The 12,704-nt window shown below is 49.0% G+C and overlaps 1 pseudogene; it reads right to left on the minus strand.

The window, feature by feature from the left end:
• Nucleotides 1-3,512: 3,512 nt before the first annotated feature.
• The window catches only part of LOC137522056 (E3 ubiquitin-protein ligase COP1-like), a 199,341-nt pseudogene continuing 190,149 nt past the window's right edge, over nt 3,513-12,704 (minus strand).

Raw genomic sequence — 12,704 nt, forward strand, 5'->3', positions numbered from 1 at the left:
CTTACTGCATATCTTCGCTGTGGTGACAAATGTTTTGCGTTACCTAAACCCTCCCACTGCACCCTAAAGCAGATTCCCCCCCCCTTCACAGACCGCAAGGCCGGTCTGCGGATGGGGTCAATCGATCAGCGTCAGAAATCCTCTCACATGGTCATTTTGTTCATCACGAAGGGTAACCCGACTTCGCAATTTGGAGGGAGCATTCAGACGCCAACGGACTCACCTCACACATACAATTCAAAGATCTGCCACCAAGCGGGTTACACAGTCCGCTACTGTAATTATACTAGGACTTCGAGAACGCTCTGTTAACCCTTTGCGGTATGCAGGAATCTGGGTCAATCGGACTATCTAAACCGGATTCACGCATACGGGTTATAAATGTATACTTCTATTAAACACAGGGTAGCGAGTTCAGGAGAATAGGTACGATTGTGTATGTTCAGCAACAGGTCATAACCGATATACCATTTTTAAAACGTTTAATAACAAAAATGCATTACATACAGTTATATACACCAATTAACCACGGCCGGCCTTTGACCTGAGCGGTCGCTCAGGGCGCTGGCTTCCAGGGGGGGCGCTTCCCTCCCTCAGATAAAAGTATCTTCCCCGCCGCACAGCTTCCCTCTATCCCTCTGATTAATGCGCCCCGCTCTGAGCACCTCTTATTTCCCTTCCCTCCCTCCCTCCCTCCTAGAGAACGGTGCAGGCAGTGGCTCTGACTCACCACCCATCTCGCAAACAAACAGCAGCGTTGCTCAGCTGAGCTCCCGGGACATTCTTCTGCATTGTGGCTTTAAGGGTCCTCGCTTGATGAGGTCATCAAGCAAAGCCCTTATGTCCCGGGAGCTGAGCAGAGCTGCTGTTTGCGAGATGGATGGTAAGAGCCACTGCCTGCACCATTCTCTATGAGGGAGGGAGGGAGGGAAGGAAGGGAAATGACAGGTGCTCAGAGCGGGGCGCATTATTCAGAGGGAAGCTGTGTGCCCGGGAAGATACTTTTATTGGAGGGAGGGAGGCTAAGTGCCAGGGGGCCTCTTATTTGACTCCATGGGGATGTTCTGTGAGGGGGGAGGGGGTGTGTGTGCGTGTGATCCGCGTGTGTGTGCTGCTTGTATGGGATCCGCGTGTGTGTGCTGCTTGTATGTGATCTGCGTGTGTGTGCTGCTTGTATGTGATCTGCATGTGTGTGCTGCTTGTATGTGATCTGCGTGTGTGTGCTGCTTGTATGTGATCTGCGTGTGTGTACTGCTTGTATGTGATCTGCGTGTGTGTGCTGCTTGTATGTGATCTGCGTGTGTGTGCTGCTTGTATGTGATCTGCGTGTGTGTGTGCTGCTTGTATGTGATCTGCGTGTGTGTACTGCTTGTATGTGATCTGCGTGTGTGTGGTGCTTGTATGTGATCCACGTGTGTGTGTGCTGCTTGTATGTGATCCGCGTGTGTGTGTGCTGCTTGTATGTGATCTGCATGTGTGTGCTGCTTGTATGTGATCTGCGTGTGTGTGCTGCTTGTATGTGATCTGCGTGTGTGTGCTGCTTGTATGTGATCTGCATGTGTGTGCTGCTTGTATGTGATCTGCGTGTGTGTGTGCTGCTTGTATGTGATCTGCGTGTGTGTACTGCTTGTATGTGATCTGCGTGTGTGTGCTGCTTGTATGTGATCTGCGTGTATGTGTGCTGCTTGTATGTGATCCACGTGTGTGTGCTGCTTGTATGTGATCCGCGTGTGTGTGTGCTGCTTGTATGTGATCCGCGTGTGTGTGTGTGTGCTGCTTGTATGTGATCCGCGTGTGTGTGTGTGTGCTGCTTGTATGTGATCCGCGTGTGTGTGTGCTGCTTGTATGTGATCTGCGTGTGTGTGCTGCTTGTATGTGATCCGTGTGTGTGTGTGTGCTGCTTGTATGTGATCCGCGCGTGTGTGTGCTGCTTGTATGTGATCTGCGCGCGTGTGTGCTGCTTGTATGTGATCTGCGTGTGTGTGTGCTGCTTGCATGTGATCTGCGCATGTGCGTGCTGCTTGTATGTGATCTGCGCGTGTGTGCGTGTGCGATCTGCTTGTATGTGATCTGCCTGTGTGAGTGTGTATATGTGTGTGTGCGCGAGATCTGCTTGTATGTGATCTGCATGTGTGAGTGTGTATATGTGTGTGTGTGAGATCTGCATATGTGTGTGTGAGATCTGCATGTGTGTGTGCGAGATCTGCATGTGTGTGTGTGTGATCTGCTTGTATGAGATCTGCATTTGTCAGTGTGTGTATATATGTGTGTGTGTGTGATCTGCTTGTATGTGATCTGCATGTGTGACTGTGTGCGTGCGTTCGAGATCTGCATGTGTGTGTGATCTGCTTGTATGAGATCTGCATTTGTGAGTGTGTGTATGTGTGTGTGTGATCTGCGTGTGTGTGATCTGTGTCTGTGTGCGTGAAGAGGATGAATGGGGGGGCACAAAAATCTGGTTTGCTCAGGGGACTGTGAAACCTAAGGCCGGCCCTGCAATTAACATATACACACAGAGCTTAAAAATAAAAAGGAATAAAATCAGAAAGTCTTACTTAGTTAGCTGAGCAGCAGTCCATTTGAAGAATGAAGAAAAAGAGTCCAGTTTAAAAGTAGGCATTAAGGTTAAAAGTCCTTGAACACAGCATGCGTCGATTCTCCTTGGACGCATGCCTAGACTTCCCTGGTCGATGAAATTTGGAGAACTGAGTGGGTTTGGTCCCGCCCCACTTTTATAGGACCTGAGTTTCGGGCTGTCACTACCTGGAAAGTAGGTGTGTTTAAGGCGGGGTTACCTCCTAATCAGCAGGTTGCTGCCCCCCAGACTCAGAGCAAAAAATGTACCAATTATTAATAATCTGTGTGACTCCGTCCCAGATTGGCGCATCGCAAATCCGAGACTATATTCATAAGGGGCCTGCGATCCTGTATTAAATGAGGCTATACATGCCTATTCTATTGCATTCGCTCTACGCAGGGCGGATAAAGCCGTTTCTCTACTGATTCCTGATAGTCAGAAAATTGCAATTCAGGTGAAAGATAGAATTGATTACTAGGTATCAGGAAATGTCATTTTTGTCTTGCTGTGCCAAACCTATTTTGAATTATTAATAAATTAAAGTTCTCTTTGTTTGAGTCTATGAGCTTGGAGGGAACTTTTATCTCAGCCAGTTTGAGTTGGCTTGGGGGAGAGGGGCTGATTGTTATCTGCTGCTGCTGAAGCTATTCCATGGCCACCATTTGGTCCACGGCTTGTAACACCTATGTCACCAGCTACGTGTGAAAAGCTGGAGGAGGTGGAGGGGGGTGAGGGGCTCTGCTGTCAGTGGAAGAGAGCAAAGGAAAGGTATTTTGTTTTATTCTACCCAGGACTGACGGTAATTGTGCAGGACCATACGAAAATCGTTGGCGATTGCGCATGACTTTCTGTAATGTTCGCCACATCCCCCCCTCCAAACAAAATACATTACATAAATAAAGGTAACAGACAGAAATATGAGTTCTAGAAAGCGTTATCCCATCAGGAAGGGATCAGGAAGAGCCCTCCAACATACTGCACTGACAAACTCATTGGTGTCTTCTTTACGGTCTTTGTCCAACACACTCTTCACTGTGTCAAACTTGAAAGTAAGCAGTCTTTGAGAGCCCCTTATAATACAGGTAGAGGGAATTGTTTTCACTTCCTAAGCAGAAAATGGAAATCGTTCAGTACTATGAAAATACTGATGTATCACATGCATACAAAACTGCAGCATAGAATGGAAATATACTAAAACCTTAAGTGAGGTGACATGATGAGACAGACACGTGTAGGTACAATGGCAAGCAAACAAATACCTATGCTGTGTTCCTATGTGGCGGCCTATACTGGTGATCTGATTATTACAGTAGTTTTTAATTTAAAGTGGTAATCAGTGGTTAGTAGCAAATACCCCAACGTAATCAGACTGCAAGGGAGGTTAAAGTAGTAATTGAGCCACAGTGTTTTTTTTTTGTTCCTAGTTGAACTCAAGGGCGGGCAGTGGGCGGTTCAGCAGTAGTACGGTACTACTGCTGAACCGCCTGCTGCCCGGCATCCCTCAACGCGTCACTCTCCGGACTCCTCCTCCTCAGTCACTCACTTCACAGTGCCGCCCACTGCCAGCCACCCACTAGTACCACCGGTACTGTTTTACTTCCTGAAACTTTTGTATGGGGAAGCGGGCAGAGGGGGGAGCGCTAGCGGAGGGGGTGGGGGGAATTTCCAACCCCCCCCCCCCCCCCCCGCGATCGGAGCATGCTCCCCCCTTATGCCTGCGACCCCATAGGGGGGCAGTATTCGGCCGAACAACTAGTGTTGGGCGAACAGTGTTCGCCACTGTTCGGGTTCTGCAGAACATCACCCTGTTCGGGTGATGTTCGAGTTCGGCCGAACACCTAATGGTGTTCGGCCAAACCGTTCGGCCACATGGCCGAACGTTCCCCGAACGTTCGGCTAGCGCTGTGATTGGCCAAACGGGTCACGTGGTTCGGACCCGAACGCACTCTGATTGGCCGAACTGTCACGTGGTTCGGGTAAATAAATACCCGAACCACGTCATATTTCCGCCATTTGTCTGTGGGTTTAGCTTTGGGTAGGCAGGCAGGGTAGTTCGCGCTCCAGCCACGCTAGCCAGGGTCCCCCCAGTCATTGTGTCGCTGCTGGGAATAGTAGTACACCGCTCGCTCAGCATTCTGTTTACTGCCACTCTGTGTACCTCGCTCAGCCACACTATATAGCATTCTGTTTACTGTTCTGTGTCTGCTGGGAATAGTAGTACACCGCTCGCTCAGCCACACTATATAGCATTCTGTTTACTGCCACTCTGTGTACCTCGCTCAGCCACACTATATAGCATTCTGTTTACTGTTCTGTGTCTGCTGGGAATAGTAGTACACCGCTTGCTCAGCCACACTATATAGCATTCTGTTTACTGCCACTCTGTGTCTGCTGGGAACAGTAGTACACCGCTCACCCGCCACTGTATAGCATTGTGCTCTGTGTCGCTGCTGGGAATAGTGGTACACCGCTCACCCGCCACTGTATAGCATTGTGCTCTGTGTCGCTGCTGGGAATAGTGGTACACCGCTCACCCGCCACTGTATAGCATTGTGCTCTGTGTCGCTGCTGGGAATAGTGGTACACCGCTCACCCGCCACTGTATAGCATTGTGCTCTGTGTCGCTGCTGGGAATAGTGGTACACCGCTCACCCGCCACTGTATAGCATTGTGCTCTGTGTCGCTGCTGGGAATAGTGGTACTGTATAGCATTTCTGTACTGCCACTGTACTGCTGCCAGTCAGCGTGTACTGTAAGGATAAGTGAAATGAGGAAGAAATCCGGTGAAAGAGGGAGGGGCAAGGGAAGAGGTGTTTCCCCTGACGGTTCACGTACAGGCCACAGGGGAGCACCCAAGAAAACCCACTCAATACCGCCCATGTTGTCCAGGACAACAACCCTCACAAATCCAAAAGAACAGGACCAGATAATTACTTGGATGACCTCTCAAGCGTCTAGCAGTGGGTTAAGCAGCACCAGCACATCACGCACGAGGTCCGAGTCCTCAGCCAGTTACAAGGAGCCAGTGGGCACAAAGCTGACACAACCGGCAGCGACACCACGCACACAACTGCCAGATAACCAGTCTGATGAATTACCTCAGGACACAATGGGGTATTCACAGGAGCTATTCCCAGCCCAACAAACTTCCACCTTTCAAAGGTCAATGGAGAAACAGCCAGAAATGTTGTGCCTGGATTCACAACCATTAACTGTGGGAAATGCACCGCGCACTGAAATACAAGGCGAGTCCGAGGAGGACTCGGAAACCCAAATCCCAGAGCAAGTTGGGCAGAAGGGGTTGCAATTGCAGGAGGTCGGCCGACAAGATCTGGAAGACGACGTTGAAATGAGCTGCGCAGAGGTTGTTCTGGGGAGCTCTACTCCACGGCGGCGGCCCCCCACAATGACATATGACGAGTTTCAGGAGATGGAAGAGGAGGGTATGGACAATGTGGACAGAGACCCAGATTTTGTTTGTGAACGAGAACATCACCGTCGTAGCAGCAGCACAGATGAGTCTGTTGAAGAACCCACTACTGCACGAGTTCGCCTTGTGCCACAAGGTAGGCGGCGCGCAATTTCAGGCACCACAAGCGTGGAAGTTCAAGTGAGAGGCAAAAGAGGAGCAAACAGAAATCGCCAGCAAGGCAGGTGCTCCAAAGTCTGGGCTTTCTTTGAAGACTGCACTGAGGATGTTACCATGGCGATTTGCAAGGTGTGCAAGACCCGCCTGAGCAGGGGGAAAAGTATTAACAACCTCTCCACCACCAGCATGAGCCGCTACATGCTATCCAAACATCGCACTCTGTGGGCAAACGCGGCAGCACAGGGTACCAGCAACACTGCCTCCCTTGGGTTCACCAGACTTACCACCAGACCCGCCTCAGCAGCAGCAGTAGCCCAGCCATTGCGTGGTTCACAACATTCACAAACATCAGACGACGCTGACACTGTCACTTTCCGGAGTAGTGCTCTTGAGGTCTCCCAGTGTTCATCAAACACAACAACCAACAGCCCTTCCGTGTGCAGCGCTACGGTTCAGTTGTCTGTGTCGGAGATGTTTGAGCGCAAGAGGAAATTGCTAGCAAATGACCCCCGGGCCGTGGCAGTAACAGCCAGCATAGCCAAGCTTCTGGCCTGCGAAATGCTGCCATATCGAGTGGTGGAGACAAACAGCTTCAAGGGCATGATGTCAGTGGCCATCCCACGTTACGTGGTTCCCAGCCGCTACCACTTTGCACGCTCTGCAGTGCCTGAGTTGCATGAGCACGTGGTCAGCAAAATAACCCGAAGCTTGAAGAATGCCGTTGCCTGCAAGGTTCACCTCACCATTGACACCTGGACGAGTGCGTTCGGCCAGGGTCGATACATCTCCCTTACCGCGCACTGGGTGAACCTTGTGGAGCCTGGCAGCGATTCCTCACCTGCTACGGCGCGGGTGTTGCCCACGCCGCAAACAGCTGCACTGCCGTCCCTCCCACTGGATAACAACAGCAGCACCTACCTCTCTGACTCCTTCTCCTCCAATGCATCTCAAAGCTGTACCTCATCCGGAAACGCTAACCCAGCAGAAGTAGGATCGTGGAAGCAGTGCAGCACAGCTGTTGGCATGCATCAGCAAGCGTTGCTGAAGCTGATCTGCCTTGGGGATAAGCAGCACACAGGGGAGGAAATTTGGAAGGGAATAAAGGAACAGACGGATTTGTGGCTGGCACCGCTGGACCTGAAACCGGGCATGGTTGTGTGTGATAATGGGAGTAATCTCATTCGCGCTTTAAGGTTGGCTAAGCTGACACACATCCCTTGCCTGGCGCACGTGATGAACCTAGTAGTTCAGCGGTTCCTGAGGACATACCCAGGCGTGGCTGATCTTCTGTTGAAGGTGCGTCGTGTGGCCAAACATTGTAGAAATTCCAGTACTGCTTCGGGGGCACTCGCCAAGATGCAGGAGCGCTTCAATCTCCCCCACCATCGCTTGCTGTGTGATGTCCCTACGCGCTGGAATTCTACGCTGCACATGCTAGCCCGCTTTTGTGAGCAGAAGAGTGCAGTGGTCCAGTACATGACGGCGCAGTACCGAGGCTGCCAAGCTTCTGTGGATCTGATTGGGCCAACATGTTGGACCTCTGCCAAGTCCTCCAAAATTTTGAGCAATCCACGTTGCTTGTGAGCAGTGACAACTCTTCAGTCAGCATTACCATACCACTGCTGTGTTTACTGAAGAGGTCAATGTTGAAAATCAAGGAAACAGCTGTCATGATGCAACTGGGGGAATCTGAAGAAGAAAACGATCAGCGTGATGGTACCAACATCAGGCCATCCGCCTCAGGGAACGCTGGCCCCAGCAGCTATGACGAAGAAGAGGAGGAGGAACAGCTGGAGTTGGAGCAGGAATTTCATGCCACCACTGACGAGGGCCAGAGCGGTGCACGTTGGACTTCCACAATTCAGCGCGAATGGTCAGCAGAAGCAGACCAGGAGGAAGGTGATGACTATGATGCATCACAACAACTATGACAACGCTCACAAGAGGATGATGAGGATTCTGGTAGGACTCTGGCACACATGGCTCAATTCATGCTAGACTGCATTGAACGTGACCCACGCATTGTGCGCATTCTGGACAACACCAATTACTGGGTTTATACCCTTCTGGATCCACGGTACAAACACAATGTTCCAAAACTGCTTGAAGAAAGAGTCAGACAGGTCAAAATGGAAGAATACCAGCAGGCCCTTGTGGAGACTTTAGAGAGGAGATTGACATCCTCCCCCTCCTCTAGCCAGTTGTACGCCGACAGACTGACTTCCGCAAACCCAGGACGACCAGGAGGGCAGCAAACAACGCAAGCCGCAACTAGTGCCCAAAAGGGAATGGTATCGGCAGTGTCCTTGGAGTGGGAAAATTTTCTGACACCCATGCAGCAGCAGCCCACTGAACAGCAAGCGTGCAGATCCACCTCCAACACCGATCGCCTGGAGAAGATGGTCAAGGACTACATGTCAGATGACGTAGCTGTGTCGAACAATCCATCTGCACCCTTCAACTATTGGGTATCGAAGCTAGACACCTGGCACGAACTGGCAATGTACGCAATAGAGGTGCTGGCTTGCCCGGCAGCCAGCGTTATGTCGGAACGCTGTTTCAGTGCTGCCGGAGGCATCGTCACAGATCGGCGTATCCGCCTCTCCACAGAAAATGCAGACCGTCTGACTCAAATTAAAATGAATCAATACTGGATTGGAAATGACTACGCAACACTCCAGGACCCCAACCAAGTAACATGACCAATGAACATCTGGGATGGTGTAGCGTTTCCGGTCCCTGTTTATTGAACCTCTCATCTGTATTACATTTATGACTGCATGGCGGCAAAAAGCATTGCTGCTATATCCGCACGCTTTTTGTCCTCATGCAAGGCCTGGGTTGTTGTGTCTCAAAAAGCATGGCCTTCTCCTCCTGCGCCTCCTCCTGTTCCATCACGTCTGCTGCTGCTGGGTTAGCGTTGCCGCGTGGTCCCTGTTTATTGAACCACTTATCTTTATTACATTTATGACTGCATGGCGGTACAAAGCATGCTATCCGCACGCTTCTTGTCCTCATGCAAGGCCTGGGTTGTTGTGTCTCACAAAGCGTGGCCTTCTCCTCCTGCGCCTCCTCCTGTTCCATCACGTCTGCTGCTGCTGGGTTAGCGTTGTCGCGTGGTCCCTGTTTATTGAACCACTTATCTTTATTACATTTATGACTGCATGGCGGTACAAAGCATGCTATCCGCACGCTTCTTGTCCTCATGCAAGGCCTGGGTTGTTGTGTCTCACAAAGCGTGGCCTTCTCCTCCTGCGCCTCCTCCTGTTCCATCACGTCTGCTGCTGCTGGGTTAGCGTTGCCGCGTGGTCCCTGTTTATTGAACCACTTATCTTTATTACATTTATGACTGCATGGCGGTACAAAGCATGCTATCCGCACGCTTCTTGTCCTCATGCAAGGCCTGGGTTGTTGTGTCTCAAAGCGTGGCCTTCTCCTCCTGCGCCTCCTCCTGTTCCATCACGTGTGCTGCTGCTGGTGCTGGGTTAGTGTTACCGGTCCCTTTTCGTGGAACCTCTTCTCTGTATTACATTTATGACTGCATGACGAAAAAAAGCATGTTACCTGTGCAAAGAAACATGACATTTTCCACATTTAAAAGACAGTTTTTCCTTTGAAACTTTACAATCAATTTTCTCAAAAACTATAAGCTCTTTTTCAAATATTTTTTTTCCTCTTGTACCCACTCCCAAGGTGCACATACCCTGCTAATTTGGGGTATGTACCATGTAAGGAAGCTTTACAAAGCACGAAAGTTCGGGTCCCCATTGACTTCCATTATGTTCGGAGTTCGGCGCGAACACCCGAACATCGCGGCGAACTCGAACATCACCCGAACAGGGTGATGTTCTGCACAACCCGAACAGTGGCGAACACTGTTCGCCCAACACTAGGTGTTTAGGGGGTGTGGCGAGGGGTGTGTTGGGGGTGTGGCTAGGGGTGTGGCCTGTGGCCTGATTTCTAATTTTAAAATGTTGGGAGGTATGGAAACACTTTCTATATATTGCTGTATTATGATATGCAGCCCTGCTCTGCCAGTGATGTCACAGCCAAGGGTGTTACGCTATACGGAATTCTCTTCTAAAATCATTTTGGGAGACTGGATATCATTTCTACTATTTTCAGAGCACAGAGAAAGATGTTGGGACCTGTGATACATTTCAGAATATAAGTCACATAACCACTAAGTAAGTAATTAATAAATGAAGATTGTACAAAAAAAGAAATTTTATTCACCACGTTATTTTCACTATAGTTCCTCTTTAAAGCGTGATTACTTTAAACCATGTTGTCCTCAAGTGACTAAAAAAAATGTGCATAGTACTTTACATCTGCATGTTATTGGTGGTTTAATAAACGAACATAAACTTGGTCACAGCGTACAATTGAATTGGGAAATGGCAATGGGATCAATAAATAATTGTCAGTATCTTTTGACTATTGTGATAAAAAATGGTAAAGAAGGACTGAAAAGATCCAGTTAGCAAAAACTAAAATTTGTGCAAAATGTAGAATTAAAATGTCTAAATTTGGAACATCGCTTTTAAATACATAAAAAAAAAATCAAACCATATGGGCACTTAAAAATAAACACAGTATTCTGAATTTGTAATTCTCTTGAGCATACTGTTTAATAACAAACACCAGCTAATGATTTATCATTAGGAGCCAAACGCCGAGTTAAAACACAAACTTGTGTGGGGGAAACAAATGTAAAATAAAAAAATTGGAAAAACAAAAACGCAAGCTATGCTTGGATGTCGCAGAACAGAGACAAACAAATCACAAGCATTTCACTGAATCTTCTGTTGTGCCAACAGATTATTTTGCGGACATTGGCTCTGGCCAGCAGCATCTCTGAGGCTTTGTTCACATTTAAAATCGCCAGTGATTTTTGATTTTTTAGCGTTTTTCCCCCCTCCCGGCGCTGTGTGCTACGATTTTGCGATAAACGCTTTTTCAAAGCGCTATTGCAGAGCGACTTATTTTTTCACTTCAGGAAGAGAACTCTTTGATCCTAATGCCTAACACTAACCTCCCCTCATAATACCTAGCACTAACCTCCCTTTAAATGCTTAACACTAACCCTCCCTCCTAATGCCTATCACTAACCTCTCCTCCTACCTACATCGATTATCTGGCGATTGTGTTTGCGCTTTTAAGAATAAATACATTGGGCCTGATTCACAAAGCGGTGCTAACAGTTGGCATGCTGGTGAAAAGCCCTAGGTGTGAACAAGCCCTGACTGTGGCATACTTATTTCCCGCACTGTATTGACGTGTGTCATGTCACCTGCTTTCAGGTTTAGCCGCTGTGTAGGACCTGTGACTCGAGTAAGGACTTCAAAGGAAACTACAGTCAAAATACCCCATCTGTTCCAACATGTTCGCCACATCATAAGAACTTCTATAAACTGTTATAACAATTAAACAGTTGCTGAAACCGTTAATAGACTGTTTTACTTTACGAAGAAACTTACAGTTGGACCAGAAAGACAATTTCTACTACTTCAGTTAATCTGTATCCACTACATGCAGATTGGTTGCAGAATAACTGACTCCAATGAATGTCTATGGGCCTGTTTCCACTAAACGCGATTTTTCTGATGCAGATTTTCCCATAGGCATTCATTGGAGTCAGTTTTTCTGCATCTAATGGAAGTAGTAGTGTAGTGGAAACAGGCCGTTATAGTTTCAGTAGTATGGGCATGGGAGGTTAGAGTTAAGGTCAGTACACACGCTAGATGGATGTGGCCCAAAGGGGATTGGGACTTAGTGTTGGGCGAACAGTGTTCGCCACTGTTCGGGTTCTGCAGAACATCACCCTGTTCGGGTGATGTTCGAGTTCGGCCGAACACCTGACGGTGCTCGGCCAAACCGTTCGGCCATATGGCCGAACTAAGAGCGCATGGCCGAACGTTCCCCGAACGTTCGGCTAGCGCTGTGATTGGCCGAACGGGTCACGTGGTTCGGACCCGAACGCGCTCTGATTGGCCGAACTGTCACGTGGTTCGGGTAAATAAATACCCGAACCACGTCATATCTCCGCCATTTGTCTGTGGGTTTAGCTTTGGGTAGGCAGGCAGGGTAGTTCGCGCTCCAGCCACGCTAGCCAGGGTCCCCCCCAGTCATTGTGTGTCGCTGCTGGGAACAGTAGTACACCGCTCGTTCAGCCACACTATATAGCATTCTGTGTACTGTTCTGTGTCTGCTGGGAACAGTAGTACACCGCTCGTTCAGCCACACTATATAGCATTCTGTGTACTGTTCTGTGTCTGCTGGGAACAGTAGTACACCGCTCGTTCAGCCACACTATATAGCATTCTGTGTACTGTTCTGTGTCTGCTGGGAACAGTAGTACACCGCTCGTTCAGCCACACTATATAGCATTCTGTGTACTGTTCTGTGTCTGCTGGGAACAGTAGTACACCGCTCGTTCAGCCACACTATATAGCATTCTGTGTACTGTTCTGTGTCTGCTGGGAACAGTAGTACACCGCTCGTTCAGCCACACTATATAGCATTCTGTGTACTGTT

Source organism: Hyperolius riggenbachi, chromosome 6, assembly GCF_040937935.1.
Source record: "Hyperolius riggenbachi isolate aHypRig1 chromosome 6, aHypRig1.pri, whole genome shotgun sequence".
NCBI classification, from domain to species: Eukaryota; Metazoa; Chordata; class Amphibia; order Anura; family Hyperoliidae; genus Hyperolius; species Hyperolius riggenbachi.